Raw genomic sequence first — 19,043 nt, 5'->3', positions numbered from 1 at the left:
TTTTAGGAAACTAAGCTCACGCTAACAACCTAATTGAATTAGAATCACTTTCAGCTTCAAAATAGCAATTAATTTCATTTTCGTTTATAAACAGACGTATTTTTCAAGCTTCTGGAAAAATGAAACAAAAATTAGCTCTCAAAGTATTCACTTTTATGAGTTTTGCTAACTGAGAGTGTAAAGACATGGTTCTGTCGCTTAGTGGTTAAAGCGCCCGTCTCGTAAACAGGAGATCGCTGGTTCAAATCCGCCCAGGAAATAAATCTACGTCAACTTTTTAGGAAACCTAGCTTACGCTAACAACCTAATTGAATTAGAAACATTTCCAGCTTCCAAATACCCATTTACCTCAATTTTGTTTTTATACAGATGTATATTTTATGCTTCTGGAAAAATGAAACCAAAATTGGATTTCAAAATAATTAACTTTTTATGAGTTTTGCTAACTGAAACTCTGATAACATGGCTGTGTGGCTTCGTGTTTGAAGCGCCTGTCTTCTAAACAGGAGATCGGTGGTTCAAATCCGCCCAGGACCCAAAACTACATCGAATCAATTTAAAACCCAGGCTGCGCTAACAACCAAACTGCATTACAAAAAATCTTCTTCGAAAAACCAAATTACTTACTCTTGTTTATATACAGACCTATATCTTTTGCCTCTGAAAAAAAACAGAAACTGGCTTTCAACAGCATTCACTTTCAAGATTTTTCTAAATGAAACTGTTAAGTCATTGTCCTCTGGCTTAGTGGTTAAAGCGCCTGTTACGTAAAGAGGAAATCGATGGTTCAAATGCTCCCAGGACCAAAATCTACGTCAAGTTTTTAGGAAACTAAGCTCAAGCTAACAACCTATTTGAATTAGAATCACTTTCAGCTTCAAAATAGCACTTTACTTCATTTTTGTTTATATACAGACGTATTTTTCAAACCTCTGCAAAAATGAAACAAAAACTAGCTCTCAAAGTTTTCACTTTTACGAGTTTTGCTAACTGAGAGTGTAAAGACATGGTTCTGTGGCTTAGTGGTTAAAGCGCCTGTCTCGTAAACAGGAGATCGCTGGTTCAAATCCGCCCAGGAACTAAATCTACGTCAACTTTTTAGGAAACCTAGCTTACGCTAACAACCTAATTGAATTAGAAACATTTCCAGCTTCAAAATACCCATTTACCTCAATTTTGTTTTTATACAGATGCATTTTTTATGCTTCTGGAAAAATGAAACTAAATTGGCTCCCAAAATAATTAACTTTTTATGAGTTTTGCTAACTGAAACTCTGATAACCTGGTTGTGAGGCTTAGTGTTTAAAGCGCCTGTCTTGTATACAGGAGATCGGTGGTTCAAATGCGCCCAGGACCCAAAACTACATCGAATCAATTTAAAACCCAGGCTGCGCTAACAACCAAACTGCATTACAAAAAATCTTCTTCGAAAAACCAAATTACTTACTCTGGTTTATATACAGACCTATATCTTTTGCCTCTGGAAAAAAAACAAAAACTGGTTTGCAAAAGTATTCACTTTCATGAATTTTTCTGACTGAAACAGTTGAGTCATTGTCCTGTGGCTTAGTGGTTAAAGAGCTTGTTACGTAAAGAGGAGATCGGTGGTTCAAATGCTCCCAGGATCTAAATCTACGTCAACTTTTTAGGAAACCTAGCTTACGCTAACATCCTAATTGAATAAGAAACATTTCCAGCTTTAAAATTCCCGTTTACCTCACTTTTATTTTTATACAGATGTATATTTTATGCTTCTGGAAAAATGAAACCAAAATTGGCTTTCAAAATAATCAACTTTTTATGAGTTTTGCTAACTGAAACTCTGATGACATGGTTCTGTGGCTTAGTGTTTAAAGCGCCTGTCTTGTAAACAGGAGATCGGGGGTTCAAATGCGCCCAGGACCCAAAACTACATCGAATCAATTTAAAACCCAGACTGCGCAAACAACCAAACTGCATTACAGAAAATCTTCTTCGAAAAACCAAATTACTTACTCGTGTTTATATACAGACCTATTTCTTATGCCTCTGGAAAAATAAAACAAAAACTGGCTTTCAAAAGTATTCTTTTTTATGAATTTTTCTAACTGAAACAGTTAAGTCATTGTCCTGTGGCTTAGTGGTTAAAGAGCTTGTTACGTAAAGAGGAGATCGGTGGTTCAAATGCTCCCAGGATCTAAATCTACGTCAACTTTTTAGGAAACCTAGCTTACGCTAACAACCTAATTGAATAAGAAACATTTCCAACTTTAAAATACCCGTTTACCTCACTTTTCTTTTTATACAGATGTATATTTTATGCTTCTGGAAAAATGAAACCAAAATTGGCTTTCAAAATAATTAACTTTTTATGAGTTTTGCTAACTGAAACTCTGATGACATGGTTCTGTGGCTTAGTGTTTAAAGCGCCTGTCTTGTAAAGAGGAGATCGGTGGTTCAAATGCGCCCAGGACCCAAAACTACATCGAATCAATTTAAAACCCAGACTGCACAAACAACCAAACTGCATTACAGAAAATCTTCTTCGAAAAACCAAATTACTTACTCTTGTTTATATACAGACCTATTTCTTATGCCTCTGGAAAAATAAAACAAAAACTGGCTTTCAAAAGTATTCTTTTTTATGAATTTTTCTAACTGAAACAGTTAAGTCATTGTCCTGTGGCTTAGTGGTTAAAGCGCCTGTTACGTAAAGAGGAGATCGGTGGTTCAAATGCTCCCAGGATCTAAATTTACGTCAACTTTTTAGGAAACCTAGCTTACGCTAACAACCTAATTGAATTAGAAACAATTCCAGCTTCAAAATACCCGTTTACATCACTTTTATTTCTATACAGATGTATATTTTATGCTTCTGGAAAAATGAAACCAAAATTGGCTTTCAAAATAATTAACTTTTTATGAGTTTTGCTAACTGAAACTCTGATGACATGGTTCTGTGGCTTAGTGTTTAAAGCGCCTGTCTTGGAAACAGGAGTTCGGTGGTTCAAATCCGGCCAGGACCCAAAACTACGTCGAATCTATTGAAAACCCAGGCTGCGCAAACGACCAAACTACATTACAAAAAACCTACTTCGAAAAACCAAATTACTTACTCTGGTTTATATACAGACCTATTTCTTATGCCTCTGGAAAAATAAAACAAAAACTGGCTTTCAAAAGTATTCTTTTTTATGAATTTTTCTAACTGAAACAGTTAAGTCATTGTCTTGTGGCTTAGTGGTTAAAGCGCCTGTTACGTAAAGAGGAGATCGGTGGTTCAAATGCTCCCAGGATCTAAATTTACGTCAAGTTTTTAGGAAACTAAGCTCACGCTAACAACCTAATTGAATTAGAATCACTTTCAGCTTCAAAATAGCAATTAATTTCATTTTCGTTTATAAACAGACGTATTTTTCAAGCTTCTGGAAAAATGAAACAAAAATTAGCTCTCAAAGTATTCACTTTTATGAGTTTTGCTAACTGAGAGTGTAAAGACATGGTTCTGTCGCTTAGTGGTTAAAGCGCCCGTCTCGTAAACAGGAGATCGCTGGTTCAAATCCGCCCAGGAAATAAATCTACGTCAACTTTTTAGGAAACCTAGCTTACGCTAACAACCTAATTGAATTAGAAACATTTCCAGCTTCCAAATACCCATTTACCTCAATTTTGTTTTTATACAGATGTATATTTTATGCTTCTGGAAAAATGAAACCAAAATTGGATTTCAAAATAATTAACTTTTTATGAGTTTTGCTAACTGAAACTCTGATAACATGGCTGTGTGGCTTCGTGTTTGAAGCGCCTGTCTTCTAAACAGGAGATCGGTGGTTCAAATCCGCCCAGGACCCAAAACTACATCGAATCAATTTAAAACCCAGGCTGCGCTAACAACCAAACTGCATTACAAAAAATCTTCTTCGAAAAACCAAATTACTTACTCTTGTTTATATACAGACCTATATCTTTTGCCTCTGAAAAAAAACAGAAACTGGCTTTCAACAGCATTCACTTTCAAGATTTTTCTAAATGAAACTGTTAAGTCATTGTCCTCTGGCTTAGTGGTTAAAGCGCCTGTTACGTAAAGAGGAAATCGATGGTTCAAATGCTCCCAGGACCAAAATCTACGTCAAGTTTTTAGGAAACTAAGCTCAAGCTAACAACCTATTTGAATTAGAATCACTTTCAGCTTCAAAATAGCACTTTACTTCATTTTTGTTTATATACAGACGTATTTTTCAAACCTCTGCAAAAATGAAACAAAAACTAGCTCTCAAAGTTTTCACTTTTACGAGTTTTGCTAACTGAGAGTGTAAAGACATGGTTCTGTGGCTTAGTGGTTAAAGCGCCTGTCTCGTAAACAGGAGATCGCTGGTTCAAATCCGCCCAGGAACTAAATCTACGTCAACTTTTTAGGAAACCTAGCTTACGCTAACAACCTAATTGAATTAGAAACATTTCCAGCTTCAAAATACCCATTTACCTCAATTTTGTTTTTATACAGATGCATTTTTTATGCTTCTGGAAAAATGAAACTAAATTGGCTCCCAAAATAATTAACTTTTTATGAGTTTTGCTAACTGAAACTCTGATAACCTGGTTGTGAGGCTTAGTGTTTAAAGCGCCTGTCTTGTATACAGGAGATCGGTGGTTCAAATGCGCCCAGGACCCAAAACTACATCGAATCAATTTAAAACCCAGGCTGCGCTAACAACCAAACTGCATTACAAAAAATCTTCTTCGAAAAACCAAATTACTTACTCTGGTTTATATACAGACCTATATCTTTTGCCTCTGGAAAAAAAACAAAAACTGGTTTGCAAAAGTATTCACTTTCATGAATTTTTCTGACTGAAACAGTTGAGTCATTGTCCTGTGGCTTAGTGGTTAAAGAGCTTGTTACGTAAAGAGGAGATCGGTGGTTCAAATGCTCCCAGGATCTAAATCTACGTCAACTTTTTAGGAAACCTAGCTTACGCTAACATCCTAATTGAATAAGAAACATTTCCAGCTTTAAAATACCCGTTTACCTCACTTTTATTTTTATACAGATGTATATTTTATGCTTCTGGAAAAATGAAACCAAAATTGGCTTTCAAAATAATCAACTTTTTATGAGTTTTGCTAACTGAAACTCTGATGACATGGTTCTGTGGCTTAGTGTTTAAAGCGCCTGTCTTGTAAACAGGAGATCGGGGGTTCAAATGCGCCCAGGACCCAAAACTACATCGAATCAATTTAAAACCCAGACTGCGCAAACAACCAAACTGCATTACAGAAAATCTTCTTCGAAAAACCAAATTACTTACTCGTGTTTATATACAGACCTATTTCTTATGCCTCTGGAAAAATAAAACAAAAACTGGCTTTCAAAAGTATTCTTTTTTATGAATTTTTCTAACTGAAACAGTTAAGTCATTGTCCTGTGGCTTAGTGGTTAAAGAGCTTGTTACGTAAAGAGGAGATCGGTGGTTCAAATGCTCCCAGGATCTAAATCTACGTCAACTTTTTAGGAAACCTAGCTTACGCTAACAACCTAATTGAATAAGAAACATTTCCAACTTTAAAATACCCGTTTACCTCACTTTTCTTTTTATACAGATGTATATTTTATGCTTCTGGAAAAATGAAACCAAAATTGGCTTTCAAAATAATTAACTTTTTATGAGTTTTGCTAACTGAAACTCTGATGACATGGTTCTGTGGCTTAGTGTTTAAAGCGCCTGTCTTGTAAAGAGGAGATCGGTGGTTCAAATGCGCCCAGGACCCAAAACTACATCGAATCAATTTAAAACCCAGACTGCACAAACAACCAAACTGCATTACAGAAAATCTTCTTCGAAAAACCAAATTACTTACTCTTGTTTATATACAGACCTATTTCTTATGCCTCTGGAAAAATAAAACAAAAACTGGCTTTCAAAAGTATTCTTTTTTATGAATTTTTCTAACTGAAACAGTTAAGTCATTGTCCTGTGGCTTAGTGGTTAAAGCGCCTGTTACGTAAAGAGGAGATCGGTGGTTCAAATGCTCCCAGGATCTAAATTTACGTCAACTTTTTAGGAAACCTAGCTTACGCTAACAACCTAATTGAATTAGAAACAATTCCAGCTTCAAAATACCCGTTTACATCACTTTTATTTCTATACAGATGTATATTTTATGCTTCTGGAAAAATGAAACCAAAATTGGCTTTCAAAATAATTAACTTTTTATGAGTTTTGCTAACTGAAACTCTGATGACATGGTTCTGTGGCTTAGTGTTTAAAGCGCCTGTCTTGGAAACAGGAGTTCGGTGGTTCAAATCCGGCCAGGACCCAAAACTACGTCGAATCTATTGAAAACCCAGGCTGCGCAAACGACCAAACTACATTACAAAAAACCTACTTCGAAAAACCAAATTACTTACTCTGGTTTATATACAGACCTATTTCTTATGCCTCTGGAAAAATAAAACAAAAACTGGCTTTCAAAAGTATTCTTTTTTATGAATTTTTCTAACTGAAACAGTTAAGTCATTGTCTTGTGGCTTAGTGGTTAAAGCGCCTGTTACGTAAAGAGGAGATCGGTGGTTCAAATGCTCCCAGGATCTAAATTTACGTCAACTTTTTAGGAAACCTAGCTTACGCTAACAACCTAATTGAATTAGAAACATTTCCAGCTTCAAAATACCCGTTTACCTCACTTTTATTTTTATACAGATGTATATTTTATGCTTCTGGAAAAATGAAACCAAAATTGGATTTCAAAATAATTAATTTTTTATGAGTTTTGCTACCTGAAACTCTGATAACATGACTGTGTGGCTTCGTGTTTGAAGCGCCTGTCTTCTAAACAGGAGATCGGTGGTTCAAATCCGCCCAGGACCCAAAACTACATCGAATCAATTTAAAACCCAGGCTGCGCTAACAACCAAACTGCATTACAAAAAATCTTCTTCGAAAAACCAAATTACTTACTCTTGTTTATATAAAGACCTATATCTTTTGCCTCTGAAAAAAAAACAGAAACTGGCTTTCAACAGTATTCACTTTCAAGATTTTTCTAAATGAAACTGTTAAGTCATTGTCCTCTGGCTTAGTGGTTAAAGCGCCTGTTACGTAAAGAGGAAATCGATGGTTCAAATGCTCCCAGGACCAAAATCTACGTCAAGTTTTTAGGAAACTAAGCTCACGCTAACAACCTAATTGAATTAGAATCACTTTCAGCTTCAAAATAGCAATTTACTTCATTTTTGTTTATATACAGACGTATTTTTCAAACCTCTGCAAAAATGAAACAAAAACTAGCTCTCAAAATTTTCACTTTTACGAGTTTTGCTAACTGAGAGTGTAAAGACATGGTTCTGTGGCTTAGTGGTTAAAGCGCCTGTCTCGTAAACAGGAGATCGCTGGTTCAAATCCGCCCAGGAACTAAATCTACGTCAACTTTTTAGGAAACCTAGCTTACGCTAACAATCTAATTGAATTAGAAACATTTCCAGCTTTAAAATACTCGTGTACCTCACTTTTATTTTTATACAGATGGATATTTTATGCTTCTGGAAAAATGAAACCAAAATTGGCTTTCAAAATAATTAACTTTTTATGAGTTTTGCTAATTGAAACTCTGATGACATGGTTCTGTGGCTTAGTGTTTAAAGCGCCTGTCTTGTAAACAGGAGATCGGTGGTTCAAAAGCGCCCAGGAGCCAAAACTACATCGAATCAATTTAAAACCCAGACTGCGCTAACAACCAAACTGCATTACAGAAAATCTTCTTCGAAAAACCAAATTACTTACTCTGGTATATATACAGACCTATATCTTTTGCCTCTGGGAAAAAAACAAAAACTGGCTTTCAAAAGTATTCACTTTCATAATTTTTGTAACTGAAACTGTTAAGTCATTTTCCTGTAGCTTAGCAGTTAAAGCGCCTGTTACGTAAAGAGGAGATCGGTGGTTCAAATGCTCCCACGACCAAAATCTACGTCAAGTTTTTAGGAAACTAAGCTCAAGCTAACAACCTAATTGAATTAGAATCACTTTCAGCTTCAAAATAGCACTTTACTTCATTTTTGTTTATATACAGACGTATTTTTCAAACTTCCGGAAAAATGAAACAAAAACTAGCTCTCAAAGTATTCACTTCTATGGGTTTTGCTAACTGAGAGTGTAAAGACATGGTTCTGTGGCTTAGTGGTTAAAGCGCCTGTCTCGTAAACAGGAGATCGGTGGTTCAAATCCTCCCAGGACCTAAACCTACGTCGAATTTATTGAAAACCAGCCTGCACGAACAACCAAACTGCATTACAAAAAAATCTTCTTCGAAAAACCACCTTACTCTTGTTTACATACAGACCTATATCTTATGCCTCTTGAAAAATGGAACAAAAACTGGCTTTCAAAAGTGTTGACTTTTATAATTTTTGCTAACTGAAACTGTTAAGCCATTGTCCTGTGGCTTAGTGGTTAAAACGCCTGTTACGTAAAGAGGACATCGGTGGTTCAAATGCTCTCAAGACCTAAATTTACGTCAAGTTTTTAGGAAACTAAGTTCACGCTAACAACCTAAATGAATTAGAAACACTTTCAACTGCAAAATAGCAATTTACATCCTTTATATTAAATGCATGACAGTTTATAAGGCACCGTGTTTAACGAAACGCGAAAATGCATGTTTAAGAGGCCTCTGCAGAGCATGTTTAAGAACTATCGAAGAGCATGTTTAGGAGCTCTCGAGCGGCATGGTTAAGAGGGCAGATTGCGAAAGGTATGACCGACAAATTTGCATTCGCGAGAAGTCTATGTTCGAAAAAGCCGTTACTTTAAAAGAGTCATTGACCTAAAAGCAAAAAGAGTCAATAACCAATAATCCAGCTGCCAAAGGTTCATGCGCCGCACAAAAAAACAGGGATGCAAGAAAAGTCATTCAACAAAAAAATGTCAATTAGAAATAGATCCAAAAAGAGGGTATTGCTATTTTTGGCATTTATTTGATTTCTTTTTATTTCGTCGGCAATATAATGGTTGCGAACGTATGAGGTTAATCTACTCTATTGAATTTCTCTCAAACGAAGTTTGTAGCAATAATTTTAGTCCTGTTGGTCTTTTTTATGCAATTTTTCGCTTGACGGATTTTTTGTCTGACCCATTTGACTTTTCGATCTTAAAAACGGTATAATCAGGTAGCGCCCAGCGTGCATTAAGTTTCGCTAGAGGCCCATAGTCGCGTTTATTTGTCCATCAAGTGCTTAGTGTGGTTTAGATACTGGGAAGAACGTAACTTTTAAGGTCAAAACTTCATATTAGGAGTTTTTGAGCCCAGAATATTGTAATTTTTCGTGCTTTTTCATCTTTTTCGAATTTTTTGTTGGGCCAAAATTGAGGCTGGTTAATGTTCATACAAGCATTTGGAAGACAAGTACTTTTTATGGCCATTTTAAGAGCTATCTGTTTGGTACTCCAAACAAACACACGCAAATTTTTACTAACTTTTAAAATCTTTTTCAATTTTTTTGAAAATTGTTTATTTTTTAGTTTTTCTCCAGTTGTCAAAAAACATCCTCTAGGGTTTGATAATAGGTTACTGTAACGTTTCTAGTGGCAATGGAAAGGTTTTCAGCCTTTTAACATAACGATTTCTAGCAGTTTTCCGACAAAACTTGCAATTCCAAGTTTTTTTCGAAGTTTTTCTTTCAGTATTTAGGTTTCTCCAGCCTCAAGAGCCAAAGAACCTCCTCTTGGGTTTGATAGTGCACAGTACTCTAATACATTAGTGCACAGTTTCTAGATGTAATTGAATGTTTTTCAAGATTTCAGCATCATGAATGGTGAATAGCGCTCCTATCTGCGCATGTTTTAAGGTCCCTTTAACATACAGCATAGTTTTTTATGCATTTTTGATGAGGTCATTGGCCGAAAAGCTGTAATTGCCAAAAGAGTCAATGACTGAAAAGCTACCTATGCCATGACGATCATTGACCGAAAAGCTGCGTGCGCCAAAAGGTGCAATTTAAGAATAGCCTGGGATGCAAAAATAGGTCTATGATCGAAAAGCTGCTCATAAAAAAAATTGAGTTGAAGACCGAAAAACTGATTACACAAATAAACCATGAATTAGAAATTCGGACGCATCGCAGATAACGAAAGAATAAAGATAGATTATCCAAGTAAAGGTCTTTACAGAAATAACATCGAAGATGAAAAATGCTCCTCAAAACAATTTGTTCCGATTCTTATTGGGCGCTATTACTTTGATGGCCTCCTTTTTTAAATTTCGCTTTAGCTTTCGAGCGCGTTTTCTGTTTCAAATACGTCACGATTGACTCCTGATTTACCTCACTCTTTGTTTCAACTGAGATTTTTTTTGTCTTTCACTCATTGAATTACGTACAGTAGATTTTCTCTTCTCTATTGTTTCTCATTCTTATCTGTCTTCAGCCTCACTTTTTTTCTCTCTCTAGTCTGTCTGTTTCCTCTTTGTTCCATCTCTTGTTTTTCTGTCTTTCTGTTCTAGGTTTTTTTACTTTCCTTTTTTACTTTCTCATATTTTTCCTTTCTTTTCTCGCTTTCTTTCTCTTTCTTCTTGCCTCTGTTTTGTTTCTCTCTTCTCTGTTTTATCTCTTTGTTTCTCTCTTGTTTCTCTTTCCTGTCTTTTTCTCTTGCTTTTTACCTTTGTTCACTTTTGCTTTTCTCTTCTTTTTTGCTTTTATTTCTCTTCGCTCTTTTTTTCTTGCTTTTCCTTTGTCTTTCGTTTCTCTATTTCTTTACTCTCTTGAATTTCTCTTCTTTTCCCTTTCCTTTCTGTGTCGTTCTTTTCTCTCTTACTTTTAACTTCCTTTTCTGTCTTTGTTTTCTGGCTTTCTCTCTTGTTTTCATTCTTTTCTGTCTTTCGTTTCTGCCTCTCCTTTCTCTTTTTTTCTTTTCTATCTTTTCCGTCTCTTTCTTATGTTTCTTTCCTTGCGGTCTTTTTTCTCGATCTTTATCGTATCTCCATTTAGTTCATCTTTATTTTGCTTTTCGTTTCATTTCTTTCGGTTCTTTTCTCCCTCTTCTTTTTCATTTCTGTGTTTTCCCTTTCTTTTGTCTGTTCTGTCTTTTTTTCTGTCTCTTTTCTCTTTTTTTACTGTCTTCTTTTTCTTTCTTTCTTCTGCATTTCTTTATTTCCTTTCTTTTCTTTCTGTCTATTTTTTTCTTTTCCTCTTTCAACTCTTCTTTTGCTTTTTTTTTGAGTTTCTTCCCTAGGTGTCAAGGAGCCTCATCTAGGGTTTGATAATAGATTACTGAACAATTTCTGGATCTAGTGGAATGTTTTTCAAGATTCTAGCATCACGAATGGTTAACACCGCTTCTAACTACACATGTTTTAAGGTCCCTTTAACATTTAGCATGGTGTTTTGTATGGATTTTTAAAAAGGTCAATGGCTGAAAAGCTGTAGTTGCCAAAAGAGTCAATGACCAAAAAGTTACTAAGCCATAAAGATCATTGACCAAAAAGCTGCCAATGACTGAAAAGCTGCGTGCCAAAAGGGGCAATGAACAAATAGCCTGGGATGGAAGTATAGGACTATGACCGAAAGGCTGCTAATATAAAATGAGTCTATGACAGAAAAACTGATTACACAAAAAAGCCCATGAATGAGAAATGCTGACGCATCGCAGATAACGACAGATTAAAGGTTGTCTAAGTAAAGGTCTTTACCGAAATAAAATCGAACATGGAAATATTTTTTTTTGGTTCTTTTATTAGGCTCTATTGTTTTGGCGCTCCTTTTTTAAAAGTCGCCTTGGCTTTTGAGAGCGTTTTTCGTTTTACATTTTCACTCATTGAGTTACGTAATGTAGTTTTTTCTCTCGTCCCTCTATTTTTGCTCTCTTATCTGTCTTCCGTCGCCTTTTCTTTTCTGCCTTTTTTCTCTCTTTCATGTCTGTCTTTTTTCTCTTTCTTTATCTCTTGTTTTTCTGTCTTTCTGTTTTTTTACTTTAATTTCTTTTTTACATTTCTTTTACTTCAGTTTTTTTTACTTTCCTTTTACTTTCTCATTTTCTTTCCCCTTTCTTTTCTCACTTTAGTTCTTTCTTCTTTCCTCTGTTTGGTTTCTCTCTTTTATCTCTTTCGTTTCTCTCTTTTTTTCTCTTTCTCATCTGTCTTTTATCTCTTTTTCTCTCTTGATTTTCTCTTTACTCACTCTTGCTTTTTTCTTTTTTGCTTTTCTTTCGCTTCGCTCCTCTTCTTCTCCGCTTTTTTTCTGTATCATTTTTTTCTCTCTTGGTTCTAACTTCCTGTTCAGTCTTCGTTTTCTTTCTTGTTTTCTCTTTCTTTTCTGTCTTTCGTTTCTGCCTTTCCTTTCTCTTTTGTTTCTTCTCTATCTTTCCCGTGCTTTTTCTTACGTTTCTCTTTCTTTGCGGTCTTTTTTCTCAATCTTTTTCTTTTCTCTGTTTCATTCCTCTTTATTTTGTTCTTTTGTTTCATTTCCTCTCTTTTTTCTCTCTTTACTGTCTTCCTTTTCTCTTCTTTTTTCTGAATTTCTTTTCTTTTTTCTTTCTTTTCTGTTTCGTTTTCCTTTCTTTTCTCTTTTTTTCTGTCTTTTGTCTTTTCTTTCCTCCTTTCATCTCTTCTTTTTCCCTCTTTCTTCTGTCTTTCTTTTATGACTATTTTGTCTTTTTTTTTGCAGTGTTTAAGCTCCGAATCTTCATATTTTAACGCTCCTTAAACATGTAGCCTAACGTATTTCATGCGTTACGCAATGCCACACGCTATGCCAACATGTGGAAATTCGTTATTTTTAGCGCACCTTAAAAGTCTTAGCGCACCTTAAAAAATAGGCAAAATAGCAAAGCCAAAAAAGTAGTTGAAGAAATTGCTGGTAATTAGGATAACAGACTCAAACTAAACACATGGTAACGTAATGTAGTACCTATGGCTGTTAGACTAGGGGAATGTGTCTGAGCACGAGGTCGTACGAAGAAAAGTTATTGAACCTCCTTTTTAAAGAACGTTTTTATGATGCTTTTGCGGGCCTGCTAGTTTTTGTTTATATACAGACGTATTTTTCAAGCTTCTGGAAAAATGAAACAAAAATTAGCTCTCAAAGTATTCACTTTTATGAGTTTTCCTAATTGAGAGAGTAAAGACATGGTTCTGTGGCTTAGTGGTTAAAGCGCCCGTCTCGTAAACAGGAGATCGGTGGTTCAAATCCGCCGAGGACTTAAATCTACGTCAAGTTTTTAGGAAACCTGGCTTACGCTAACAACCTAATTGAGTACGCTAACAATCCGAGCAATTCGCTCTCAAAAAATTCACTTTTATATGTTTTGCTAACTGAGAGTGTGAAGTTATGGTTCTGTGGCTTAGCGATCAAAACGCCTGTAACGTAAACAGGACATGAGTTGTTCAAATGTTCCCAGGACCTAAATCTACGTCAACTGTTTAGGAAACCTAGCTTACGCTAACAACCTAATTGAATTAGAAACATTTCCAGCTTCAAAATAACCATTCACTTCACTTTTGTTTTTATACAGATGTATATTTTATGCTTCTGGAAAAAAGAAACCAAAACTGGCTTCCAAAAGTATTCACTTTTATGATTTTTGCTAACTGAAACTGTTACGTCATTGTCCTCTGGCTTTGAGGTTAAAGAACCTGTTACGTAAGGAGGAGATCGGTGGTTCAAATGCTCCCAGGACCTAAATATACGTCAAGTTTTTAGGAAACAAAGCTCACGCTAACAACCTAATTGAATTCGAAACACTTTCAGCTTTAAAATATCAACTTACTTCATTTTTGTTTATATACAGACGTATTTTTCAAGCTTCTGTAAAAAAAAAACAAAAATTAGCTCTCAAAGTATTCACTTTTAAGAGTTTTGCAATCTGAGATTGTGAAGTTATCGTTCTGTGGCTTAGTGATCAAAGCGCCTGTAACGTAAACAGGACATGAGTGGTTCAAATGCTCCCGGGACCTAAATCTACGGCAAGTTTTTAGGAAACCTAGCTTACGCTAACAACCTAATTGAATCAGAAACACTTTCAGCTTCAAAATAGCAATTTACTCCATTTTTGTTTATATACATATGGAGTTTTCAAGCTTCTGGAAAAATGAAACAAAAATTAGCTCTCAAAGTAATCTTTTATATCAGTTTTGCAACCTGACAGTGTGAAGCCATGGTTCTGTGGCTTAGTGGTTGAAGCACCTGTCTAGTAAACGGGAGATCGGTGGTTCAAAACCGAGCAGGACCTGATTCTACGTCAAGTTTTTAGGAAACCTAGCTTACGCTAGCAACCTAATTGAATCAGAAACATTTCCAACTTCAAAATACCCATTTGCCTCACTTTTGTTTTTATACAGATTTATGTTTTATGATTCTGGAAAAAGGAAACCAAAATTGGCTTTCAAAAGTATTCACTTTTATTATTTTTGCTAGCTGAAACTGTTAAGTCATTGTCCTGTGGCTTAGTGGTTAAAGCGCCTGTTAGGTAAGGAGGAGATCGGTGGTTCAAATGCTCCCAGGACCAAAATCTACGCCAAGTTTTTAGAAAACTAAGCTCACGTTAACAACCTATTTGAATTAGAAACACTTACAGCTTCAAAAAAGGAATTTACTTCAATTTTTGTTTATATACAGATGTATTTTTCAAGTTTCTGGAAAAAAGAAACAAAAATTAGCTCTCAAAGTATTCACTTTTACCAGTTTTGATAACTGGGAGTGTGAAGCCATGGTTATGTGGCGGAGTGGTTAAAGTGCCTGTCTCGTAAACAGGAGATCAGTGGTTCAAATCCGCCCATGACCTAAATATACGTCAAGTTTTTAGGAAACCTAGCCTGTGCTAACAACAAATCGCATTAGAAAAAATCTACTTCGAAAAACCAAATTGCTTTACTTTTGTTTATATACAGACCTATATACTTTGCTTCTCAAAAAATGAAACAAATTTACTTAAATAAACTATGCTAACTAAAATTCTTTAATGTTCTATATAATGTTCTTCTTCATAATGTTCTTCTTCATATAATGTTCTTTAATGTTCTTCAAATAATTCACTTTTATGAGTTTTGCTAACTGAAACTCTGAAAACAAGGCTCTGTGGTTTAGTGGTTAAAGCGCCTGTCTAGTACACAGGAGATCGGTGGTTCAAATCCGCCCAGGACCTAAATCTACGTCAAGATTTTATGAAACCTAGCTTACGCTAACAACCTAATTGAATTAGAAACATTTCCAGCTTCAAAATACCCATTTACCTCACTTTTATTATTATACAGATGTATATTTTATGCTTCTGGAAAAATGAAACCAAAATTGGCTTTCAAAATAATTCACTTTTATCAGTTTTGCTAACTGAAACTCCTAAGACATGGTTCTGTGGTGTAGTGGTTAAAGCGCCTGTCAAGTAAACAGGAGATCAGTGGTTCAAATCCGCCCAGGACCTAAATCTACGTCAAGATTTTATGAAACCTAGCTTACGCTAACAACCTAATTGAATTAGAAACATTTCCAGCTTCAAAATACCCATTTACCTCACTTTTATTATTATACAGATGTATATGTTATGCTTCTGGAAAAATGAAACCAAAATTGGCTTTCAAAATAATTCACTTTTATCAGTTTTGCTAACTGAAACTCTTAAGACATGGTTCTGTGGTGTAGTGGTTAAAGCGCCTGTCTAGTACACAGGAGATCGGTGGTTCAAATCCGCCCAGGACCTAAATCTACGTCAAGATTTTATGAAACCTAGCTTACGCTAACAACCTAATTGAATTAGAAACATTTCCAGCTTCAAAATACCCATTTACCTCACTTTTATTATTATACAGATGTATATTTTATGCTTCTGGAAAAATGAAACCAAAATTGGCTTTCAAAATAATTCACTTTTATCAGTTTTGCTAACTGAAACTCTTAAGACATGGTTCTGTGGTTTAGTGTTCAAAGCGCCTGTCACGTAAATGGGTGGTTCAAATCATCCCAGGACCTGAAACTACGTTGATTTTTTTAAAAAACCAGCTTGCGCTAACAAACAAACTGCATTACAAAAATCTACTTCGAAAAACCAAATTACTTACTCTTGTTTATATACAGACCTATATCTTACGCCTCTGGAAAAACAAAACAAAAACTGGCTTTCAAAAGTATTCACTTTTATGATTTTTTCCAACTGAAACTGTGTTAAGTCATTGTCCTGTGACTCAGTGATTAAAGCGACTGTTACGTAAAGAGGAGATCAGTGGTTCAAATGCTCCCAGGACCTAAATCTACGTCAAATTGTTACGAAACCTAGCTTACGCTAACAACCTAATTGAATTAGAAACATTGCCAGCTTCAAAAAACCCATTTACTTCACTTTTGCTTTTATACAGACGGATATTTCATGCTTCTGGAAAAATGAAACCAAAATTAGCTTTCGAAATTCAGTTTTTTGAGTTTTGCTAACTAAACCTGTGAGACCACGGTTCTGTGGCTTAGTGGATAAAGCGCCTGTCTAGTACACAGGAGATCGGTGGTTCAAATCCGCCCAGGAGCTAAATCTCCGTCAACTTTTTAAGAAACCTAGCTTACGCTAACAACCTAATTGATTTAGAAACATTTCCAGCTTCAAAATACCCATTTACCTCACTTTTATTATTATACAGATGTATATTTTATGCTTCTGGAAAAATGAAACCAAAATTGGCTCTCAAAATAATTCACTTTCATGAGTTTTGCTAACTGAAACTCTGAAGACTTGGTTCTGTGGTTTAGTGTTCAAAGCGCCTGTCACGTAAATGGGTGGTTCAAATCATCCCAGGACCTAAAACTACGTCGAATCTATTTAAAACTCAGGCTGCCTAACAACCCAACTGCATTACAAAAAAATCCAATTGGAAAAACCAAATTGCTTACTCTTGTTTATATACAGACCTAAATCCTATGCTTCATGAAAAATAAAACGAAAACTGGCTTTCAAAAGGATTCACTTTTATGATTTTTGCTAACTGAAACTGTTAAGTTAGTGTCTTGTGGCTTAGTGGTTAAAGTGCCTGTTACGTAAAGAGGAGATCGGTGGTTCAAATCCTCCCAGGACCTTAATCTACGTCAACTTTTGAAGAAACCTAGCTTACGCTAACAACCTAATTGATTTAGAAACATTTCCAGCTTCAAAATACCCATTTACCTCACTTTTATTATTATACAGATGTATATTTTATGCTTCTGGAAAAATGAAACCAAAATTGGCTCTCAAAATAATTCACTTTCATGAGTTTTGCTAACTGAAACTCTGAAGACATGGTTCTGTGGTTTAGTGTTCAAAGCGCCTGTCACGTAAATGGGTGGTTCAAATCATCCCAGGACCTGAAACTACGTTGATTTTTTTTTAAAAACCAGCTTGCGCTAACAAACAAACTACATTACAAAAATCTACTTCGAAAAACCAAATTACTTACTCTTGTTTATATACAGACCTATATCTTACGCCTCTGGAAAAACAAAACAAAAACTGGCTTTCAAAAGTATTCACTTTTATGATTTTTTCCAACTGAAACTGTGTTAAGACGTTGTCCTGTGGCTTAGTGGTTAAAGCGCCTGTTACGTAAGGAGGAGATCGGTAATTCAAATGCTCCCAGGACCTAAATCTACGTCAAGTTTTAAGAAAACTAAGCTCACGCTAACAACCTAATTGAATTAGAAACTCTTTAAGCTTCGAAATAGCGATTTACTTCATTTTTGTTTATATGCAGACATTTTTTTCAAGCTTCTAGAAAAAATGAAACAAAAATTAGCTCTCAAAGTATTCACTTTCATGAGTTTTGCCAACTGAAACTCTGAAGACATGGTTCTGTGGTTTAGTGTTCAAAGCGCCTGCCACGTAAATGTGTGGTTCAAATCATCCCAGGATCTGAAACTACGTTGAATTTTTTTAAAAACCAGCTTGCGCTAACAAACAAACTGCATTACAAAAATCTACTTCGAAAAACCAAATTACTTACTCTTGTTTATATACAGACCTATATCTTACGCCTCTGGAAAAACAAAACAAAAACTGGCTTTCAAAAGTATTCACTTTTATGATTTTTTCCAACTGAAACTGTGTTAAGTCATTGTCCTGTGGCTTAGTGGTTAAAGCGCCTGTTACGTAAGGAGGAGATCGTTAATTCAAATGCTCCCAGGACCTAAATCTACGTCAAGTTTTAAGGAAACTAAGCTCACGCTAAGAACCTAATTGAATTAGAAACTCTTTAAGCTTCGAAATAGCGATTTACTTCATTTTTGTTTATATGCAGACGTTTTTTTCAAGCTTCTGGAAAAAATGAAACAAAAATTAGCGCTCAAAGTATTCAGTTTTATGAGTTTTGCTAACTGAAACCGTGAATACATGGTTCTGTGGCTTAGTGGTTAATGCGTCTCTCTTTAAAACAGTAGATCGATGGTTCAAATCTGCCCAGGACCTAAAACTACGTCGAAAGTTTTTAAAAGCCAGCCTGCGCTAACAACCAAACTGCATTACAGAAAAAATCTACTTTGAAAAACCAAATTACTTACACTTGTTAATATACAGACCTATATCTTATGCCTTTTGAAAAATAGAACAAAAACTGGCTTTCAAAAGAATTCACTTTTATGATTTTTGCTAACTGAAACTGTTAAGTCATTGTCCTGTGATTTAGTGATTAAAGCGACTGTTACGTAGAGAGGAGATCAGTAGTTCAAATGCTCCCAGGACCTAAATCTACGTCAAATTTTTACGAAACCTAGCTTACGCTAACAACCTAATTGAATTAGAAACATTGCCACCTTCAAAAAAACCCATTTACTTCACTTTTGCTTTTATACCGACGGATATTTTACGCTTCTGGAAAAATGAAAACAAAATTAGCTTTCGAAATAATTCACTTTTATGAGTTTTGCTAACTGAAACTCTGAAAACATGGCTCTGTGGCTTAGTGGATAAAGCGACTGTCTTGTAAACAGGAGATCAGTGGTTCAAATCCTCCCAGGACATAAATCTACGTCAAGTTTTTAGGATACCTAGCTTACGCTAACAACCTACTTGAATTAGAAACATTTGTAGCTTCAAAATAGCCATTTACTTCACTTTTGCTTTTATACA

The 19,043-nt window shown here is 35.3% G+C and overlaps 1 protein-coding gene and 9 non-coding genes across 11 annotated transcripts in view; 9 read left to right on the top strand and 1 right to left on the bottom strand.

Annotated features, from left to right (window-relative positions):
• LOC142351908 (uncharacterized) overlaps nt 1–19,043 on the bottom strand; it is a 438,132-nt gene that overhangs the window by 238,453 nt on the left and 180,636 nt on the right. The gene's annotated exons all lie outside the window — the stretch shown is intronic.
• Nucleotides 1,009–1,081, top strand: Trnat-cgu (transfer RNA threonine (anticodon CGU)). The gene has a single exon. It is a non-coding gene; the product is annotated as a tRNA-Thr (tRNA).
• On the top strand, nt 4,302–4,374 carry Trnat-cgu (transfer RNA threonine (anticodon CGU)). The gene has a single exon. It is a non-coding gene; the product is annotated as a tRNA-Thr (tRNA).
• Trnat-cgu (transfer RNA threonine (anticodon CGU)) lies at nt 7,321–7,393 on the top strand. The gene has a single exon. It is a non-coding gene; the product is annotated as a tRNA-Thr (tRNA).
• Trnat-cgu (transfer RNA threonine (anticodon CGU)) lies at nt 8,143–8,215 on the top strand. Its single transcript has one exon. It is a non-coding gene; the product is annotated as a tRNA-Thr (tRNA).
• On the top strand, nt 13,098–13,170 carry Trnat-cgu (transfer RNA threonine (anticodon CGU)). The gene has a single exon. It is a non-coding gene; the product is annotated as a tRNA-Thr (tRNA).
• Nucleotides 14,678–14,750, top strand: Trnat-cgu (transfer RNA threonine (anticodon CGU)). The gene has a single exon. It is a non-coding gene; the product is annotated as a tRNA-Thr (tRNA).
• On the top strand, nt 15,038–15,110 carry Trnat-agu (transfer RNA threonine (anticodon AGU)). Its single transcript has one exon. It is a non-coding gene; the product is annotated as a tRNA-Thr (tRNA).
• Trnat-agu (transfer RNA threonine (anticodon AGU)) lies at nt 15,590–15,662 on the top strand. Its single transcript has one exon. It is a non-coding gene; the product is annotated as a tRNA-Thr (tRNA).
• On the top strand, nt 16,406–16,478 carry Trnat-agu (transfer RNA threonine (anticodon AGU)). The gene has a single exon. It is a non-coding gene; the product is annotated as a tRNA-Thr (tRNA).

Source organism: Convolutriloba macropyga, chromosome 13 (assembly GCF_964194025.1).
Source record: "Convolutriloba macropyga chromosome 13, txConMacr16.3, whole genome shotgun sequence".
In the NCBI taxonomy this organism is placed as follows: domain Eukaryota; kingdom Metazoa; phylum Xenacoelomorpha; order Acoela; family Convolutidae; genus Convolutriloba; species Convolutriloba macropyga.
This window is presented reverse-complemented; position numbering and strand designations above follow the sequence as displayed.